We start from the raw sequence: 7705 nt of genomic DNA on the forward strand, positions 1-7705 counted from the left end.
ATGCGCTGCCCTCAAGTAGGTTTTGGTTAGCAGATATTCTTAAGGGGACTAGAGCATCACCCAACAGGACTGTTCGTGGGTTCACATGAGATGCCCTCAGCGATCACCAGAAATAACCAGGGGAGACACTGTGGAGCCTGATGTCCTACCTCGTGTGACTTGCAGTAAAGGTCTGCAAAAGTTGAACGCATTTGTACACATTTGCCTCGGTGACCCTTTCGGAGCCACTTGTACCTCTATCTGACCCTCAGCTCTCTCTCAGACATATTTGTCCTCTCTAGCTCTTTGCATCAGAGCAATGTAAGAAACACGCTCTGCTGGCAAGACCTGTTCCAGATGGGTCAATTATCCTTGCTTCTGAGTCAGGGAAGAGGCTCAGACATCAATCAACTCAATTTACTCATTATCTGGCACAGCCCAAGTAGTGAAAAATTATGTTGGCTTAAGCAACCAAGTTTCCATCTGGCTCCAATCATTCCAATAACCCTATTTCTTCTCCCTTCAGCCTAATAGTCCCCTGATTATGTTTACTACCCAGATAATATTTATTAGGGAAATGTGAAAGCCAGAGAATGACCTTTGTCCCCAAAATGAGTCAGCCTACCTGTCCCTTATCAGCCCACCAGTCCACACACACAGTCAGCTGGCAAAGAGAACATTAGCATCAGGCTTTCATAGATCTGAAGGCACCATTAAGACCAAGGAACTCACTCCCCTAACCTGATGGCTCACGGCCAAGATTGATCACATCCCGAAGAATATGACAGAGATTAGGGCCACCCTTAAAGACCAAAAGGAGCAGGGGTGCTTGTACAATAATATTCCCGTTTAACTCACCCCTCTGGCCCCCACAGAAACCAGATGCATTCTGGAGGATGACAGTGACTATCACAAACTCAACCAAGCAGTAGCTGCAATTACAGTTGCTGGTCCAGATGTGGAATCTTTGCTCGAGGAAACTAACCCAGCTTAAATATGGTATGCAGCCCTGGCTCTGTTAAATATATATTCTTTTCTATCCCTGTCAAGAAAGAGTATCAAAGGCAGTTTGCATTCCCATGGAACAGTCAACAGCATGAATTTACAGTCTTACTCCAGGGCTCTATTAATTCTCCTATTCTTTTTCATAATATAATCCAAAGGGATCTGGACCATCTGGACATTCTGCAGAACATCCCATATATCAGTGGCAGACGTGGCACATATCACTATATCAGTGACATCATGTTCATCAAACTGGATGAACGAGAAGTAGGAAGTACACTGGAGGTTTAGCATGTGAGTACATGCCAGAAGGGACTGCTGCTGCTACACAATAGCCCCTCTCCAACGTGTCCCTGATAGATGGGGTTGAGGATCCTCTTCCTTTTGGGCAGACATCAAGAAGTATATCTAGTTATCTACTCTGTGTGGAGAGAAAAGTAGCCCAAGATAAGAGTACAGATGGATTCACAGGCTGTGGGAAATGGCTTAACTAGGTGGTCAAGGGCCTGAAAAAAGAAAGACTGGAAGTCTGAGGACCAGAAAGCTAAGGGAAGAGACGTAATGATAAATCTCTAAGAGTGGGCATAAACAGCAAAAAGCTTTGATCATGTATTAGCACCCACCAACAACATCCACCATGCAAGAGGCAATAAGCAACCAAAGAGACAAAATAACCGTTAGTGTGAGCCAGCCCCATCATCAGTCACCCTAGTACTGGAACAAAGCATCCATGTGACAGGGATCGAAGCTACACATGTGCCCAAAGACATCGGCTCCTACTCCCCAAGACTCATCTAGCCACTGCCTCTGCCAAATGCCAACCTGCCTGCAAGAGGAGCCAATGCTGAGTGTCCTCAAAGTGTCCTCCGAGGCACTCCCTTTCCCAGTTTTGATGGTAAATTGTCACGTGCAGCAGCCATGGTCCGAGAAGGGCCTGGTAACCAGAGACTCGGACACATCAGGGATGGAAGGTTTGGTTTACACACCACCTAAGTTGCCAAGACCGGTCACGATATTAGCTGAGGCTGAGGTTAGGAGAGGAGGGAAGGAAATGATGAGTTTAATTTTCATCCTGAAGATCAGTTGCAGTGTGTGTGGAATAGGTGGGGGATTCGTACGTCATGCCACTCCTGTAAATTTAAGTTTCCCCAAGAAAACGTATTTCCCCCAGGACATCCTAGAGGGACTGATCCCAGATGTCATAAATTTGCTACATGAAGCAAATGTATCTAAGGGAAGACTATAGGGGGTGTTTTACCATACCACCCAGAAGCCCCTGCGGAAGCAAGTAAGCCGTATCTCCAGATGCTGTGAGTGCTACCTGCTGATGCTCACAGCTGAGTCCCTCCCAGACTTACCCTCTGCTCAAAAAGGCAACCGCACCACTTACGTTTATGACCACAGCCAAACCTGGCCCCCTTGCCTCAATTTGGGACAACTCTGTAGGTGCAATCCCAGCTCCAGTGCTCCCTGTGGAGTTAGCTAAGGCCTCAGTAGCAACCACACAGCTGTTCAGCTTCTCCCTCTGCCCAATCTGCTTCTCTCACTCTCTCACAGGCATTTTTCCCAAGAGCATTCCCCCAACAAACCTCACCTGCGCATTGCTCCATCTCTGCGTCCTTTTCCTTGCTACCCCACCTAAGGCAAGGAGAAACCTGTTGAAGATTTCGACCTGAAGGGTATTGGGAATGAAAGAAAGAGAAAAGGGAGAGTGAAAGAAAGAAAAAGAAAGAGGGAGAGAGCTGGGTTCAGGGGGTCTGCGAGTAGAGACGCATCAGACAACTTTATTGTTCACAAGGGGCTCTCTATATACCCCAGTCCACGTGGGTAGAAGCAGCAAAGTGCAGCAGCAGCATTACTCATAGTCTAAGGAATTCAAAAAATCTTACCTCAAGGTACAAAGTTTAAGTGTTCTATTTACTACACAAATGTTATCTGCTCATCTTTTCTTTCAGCCTTTCCCAGCTTTATCCTGTTTGCCAGGAACTCCTAATTACCGCATTCCTTAGGTTGCATGCAAAACCATGGAAACAGCAAATCTCTCCTTGCGAGATCACTGTGCCTCAGTTTCCAACAAAACCAAAGCTCAAACTCATCCAGGGTCCATGAACCAAAGCTCAACTCATCCAGGGTCCAAGAGAGCAAAACCTGAAAACTCTTGCAAGCATTGAGACAAACCCATGAATAATAGTGAAACGTTCCCCACAAAGGGGAAGCAAAAAAGAACTGCATTTGTCAAGTACTCATCTAGGCGATTCACATAAAGAACACCCCATTTGAGAGAAGATATTTAGAAACCACATGTGGCAGTGTGATATAGTTATGAGTTCCAAAAATAGATATTGGATTATGTTTGTAATCTGGTCTATCACTGGACATGACTGAGTTATGATTAGGGCTCTGATTGGACCACATCACTAGGGGAGTGGGGACTCACAGGTAAAAGGCATGGCAAAGGACAGAGGGGAGGGTTCTCAGTGTTGGAGTTTTGATGTTGGAGTTTGATGCTGGTCTTAAACTGGAGCCCTGGGGAGAGACACAGAGCAGTTGGCCTGGCCTGATGGTCTACAGCTGACCTTGTGGAGAGAGGCAAAGCCTAGAGCGCCACATAGTCTACAGCTGACCTTGTGGAGAACACAGAGGAGCTGAGCCCAGAGGAACCCAGGAAGCCCGAACCCTTCCAGACGTCGGCAGCCATCTTGCTCCAACACGTGAAAATAGACTTTGGTGAGGGAAGGAACTTATGCATTATGGCCTGGTATCTTTAAACTCCTACCCCTTTATAAAAACCAACCAATTTCTGGTATTTTGCATCAGCACCCCCTTGGCTGACTAATATTAGACGGTAATGATGGAAGCACAATATTGGGAACACAGTTAACAGCCCTGAAATATTTATCTGAATATGGTTAAAAGTGGAAATGTTAGATTGTACACATGGTAACAGAATAAAAATTTTTTAAAAAATCCATGGAAATACTCTATACAGTGAACCCCAAATTAAACCATGGACTTTAATTAATAGCACAATTATAAAAATGTGGTATCACCAGTTGCAACAAATTTTCCACATCAGTGCAAGGTATTTGTGGTGGAGTGGTGGAGTGGTGTATGGGAATCCTGTATTTTATGCAGGCTTGTTCTGCAAACCTGTAACTTCTCTAATAAAGAAAAAGTAATGGGAAGCGGATATAGCTCAAGCAATAAGGCCTCCGCCTACAACATGGGAGGACCCAGGTTCGATCCCTGGAGCCTCCTGATGAAAAAGAAGAAGGGAAAGCATGCCTGCATGGTGAGCCAGTGCCCACACAGTGAGCTGAGTGCCCGTGCAAGTGCCCCCGTGGTGAGTCAAGTGTCCACGGGAGTGCCCGCATGGTGAGCCAGTGCCTGTGGAAGTGAGTCACGCAGCAAGATGATGATACAGCAAGAGAGACGAAGGAGAGAGTCAGAGTGAAGAGCAGCAGAGACCAGGAACTGAGGTGGCGCAATTGACAGGGAACCTCTCTCCACATCAGAGGTCCCCAGGATAGAATCCTTCTGAATCCTAGAGGAGACAGATGAGAAGACCAAAAAAAAAAAGAGAAATAGATACAGAAGATCACACAGCGAATGGACATAGACAGCAAAAACAATAGGGCAGGGGGAGAAAAAAAGAAGTAGTAAAAGAAGATAATTCCATCACTTCTGTATGATAACTTCAAGTAGAAGCTCACTATAAGAATTTTTTTTTAATTTCTTACCAAAGAAAAACAACAGTAACAAAGAAGGTCCATGGAGAAGCATGCAAAATTTAAAAACTAATACAAGGTATTGGGGATGGGGTGGTATATGGGAATCCTGTATATTATGCATAATTATCTTTAAACCCACAACTTCTCTAATAAAGAAAAAAGAAAACCCTATTTAAGTCTCACAAACTCCCAGGGAGGTAGCTATTAAACCCATTCACAGAAGAGAAAACTGAGGCTTAGAGAAAATAAGCCACTTGTCTGCAGTCACGGAGATGACAGAGCCAGAATTTGAAACCACAACAGTCAGCTGCAGAATTGGATATTCTCTCTAGTATATCACACCCCACTGGAAAAAAATAGTAAAGCATGAAGACAGAAACATGAAGGTTAAGACACAGAAGAAAGACAACCGTAAGCATAAATATGAGATTCAGATTTTTCTCCCTGCTTAAGCACACCTCCCGTGCCTCCCTGCCCACAGTACCAGCACGAGGGTGAGAGAAGTGTGGACAACTCACCTCGGCATAATATAAGGAGTCAACAGCCTGGATGATCAAGAAAAATAATATTTTAATACAATGTTTTTTAAAAAAATCAATACTGTGTAGCGAGTATAATTCAGGGGTTGAGCGCCTGCTTCACACGTGCGGGGCTCCAGGTTCAATCCCCGGTACCTCCTAAAAAATTTTTTAAAAATCAATACAAATGCCAAAATACCCACGATGAAGGAGATGGGCCGAATCTGACCCTGCACTTGCAGGACTCGCCCCCTCGCCTCCCTCTGGTCCCAGCCCTGGTCGACCCCACCTAAGGACACATCTGAACGGCAAACAGTACTGGCAGAAAGCTGGCTCCTGCTGATGCCACATCAACTCACGGGGGCATTTCCTCGATTTCTTGATACAATTATGTCATGAGGCCATTCGAGGGAGCGGGTTCAGGGATGACCTGTGGGAAGAGCCCGTCTGGGATCCCAGTCTGGCTCGAGCGCTGTCCGTGTGACGTGAGGCGGGCCCCAGCGCCCGGGTTCTCGTGAGGACTTGGCCCGCGTGAGGGTGATCGCACAGCGCCGAGCAAGTGATGAGGGAGCGGGACACGGGAGAGACTCCGCAGAGCTGGTGGTCCCAGGCGGCCCCTGCGGCTGCCCTTCCCTGCCTCCTGCTAAGTCCTTGCCACGGAACAGTGGAGTTTTCTGTGAAACTCCCTCCCCTGAATACAGCGAGCACTCAACAAAAATCCAGACGGTTGGAAGGAAAGAGGTTTCCTCGAGGGGATTTGTACATTAATCAAGAAGTCAGGCTGCTTTTCTTCCCGCCCTGATTTGTGGAGACTTTTTAAGCTGGTTTGCGGTGCGCACACCCTAATCCTCCCAGATGCTTGGTCTTGGAGGCCTCGCTGACTTCTGCTTGGTGTCCGCTGAAACAACAAACCCTCCTCCGCGTGTACACAGTGAGGTACAGTCGGGCCAACTCCAACCGATCGCCACCGCTTCCAAAATTATCCGGCAGGCTGGCTGGCGCCGGTTCACGTTCTTGTGCGTTTCAGTGGGGGCAGAGGCTGAAAATTGGCCTCTTGAAGCACCCTTGGCTGAACTGAGTAAGTTCATGAAAAGAAAAACACCCATGGAACAACAGCTCCAAAGAAATTCCCATTGGGGAGCTGTTGTGCCAGGCAATCTGACCTTTTCCAGAGTAGAGAAACCATCTTTATAGGATAAAATGCCCCCAGAGCAATTGGGCACACCACAAGGTGTAGTGGAAAGTACATAGGTGCTTTGGCATCAGAAGGAGCCAAGTTCAAATTCTAGTTCTGCCTTGGTGTGACCTTGAGCTATCCACATAACCACGCAGAGCCTTGGTTTCTGCATCTGCAAAATGGAAGTACTAAACTGAACCCTCACAAAGAGAGAGTGGCTGTGTGGTGGCTGATCCGCAGCAGACAGTCCTGGATTCCGCTCGCCACAATCAGATCAACTTTCACAGAGTTTGTCCGAGTTGGAAAGGGCTGGAGAGAGCATCTTGTCCAAGTTCTAATTGAATATTCAACGCTTACAGCCCCTGGGGCTCCTGTCTTGTGACTTTTTTTTTTTTTTTTAAAGATTTATTTATTTATTTAATTTCCCCCCCTCCCCTGGTTGTCTGTTCTCTGTGTCTATTTGCTGGGTCTTGTTTCTTTGTCCGCTTCTGTTGTCGTCAGCGGCACGGGAAGTGTGGGTGGCGCCATTCTTGGGCAGGCTGCTCTTTCTTTTCACGCTGGGCGGCTCTCCTCACGGGCGCACTCCTTGCGCGTGGGACTCCCCCACGAGGGGACACCCTTGCGTGGCGCGGCACTCCTTGCGCGCATCAGCACTGCGCATGGCCAGCTCCACACGGGTCGAGGAGGCCCGGGGTTTGAACCGCGGACCTCCCATATGGTAGACGGACGCCCTAACCACTGGGCCAAAGTCCGTTTCCCTTTTTTTTTTTTTTAAAGATTTATTTATTTAATTTCCCCCCCTCCCCCGGTTGTCTGTTTTCTGTGTCTTTTCACTGCGTCTTGTTTCTTTGTCCGCTTCTGTTGTCGTCAGCGGCACGGGAAGTGTGGGCGGCGCCATTCCTGGGCAGGCTGCTCTTTCTTTTCACGCTGGGCGGCTCTCCTCACGGGCGCACTCCTTGCGCGTGGGGCTCCCCCACGCGGGGGACACCCTTGCGTGGCACGGCACTCCTTGCACGCATCAGCACTGCGCATGGCCAGCTCCACACGAGTCAAGGAGGCCCGGGGTTTGAACCGCGGACCTCCCATATGGTAGACGGACGCCCTAACCACTGGGCCAAAGTCCGTTTCCCTGTCTTGTGACTTGACCTCATCGAAAATCGGTCTCAGGAAAGGAAATCAAGACGACATTTTATTAAAAAGAAAAATATTAGAAGGCGTATTCGCCCACCCCCGTTCCTGGGATTTCCCTAGCATCCGTGGTTGCTGTGTGAGTCTGATGTATGGACCGTGGCAGG

The sequence above is a fragment of the Dasypus novemcinctus genome, chromosome 2 (genome assembly GCF_030445035.2).
Source record: "Dasypus novemcinctus isolate mDasNov1 chromosome 2, mDasNov1.1.hap2, whole genome shotgun sequence".
NCBI classification, from domain to species: Eukaryota; Metazoa; Chordata; class Mammalia; order Cingulata; family Dasypodidae; genus Dasypus; species Dasypus novemcinctus.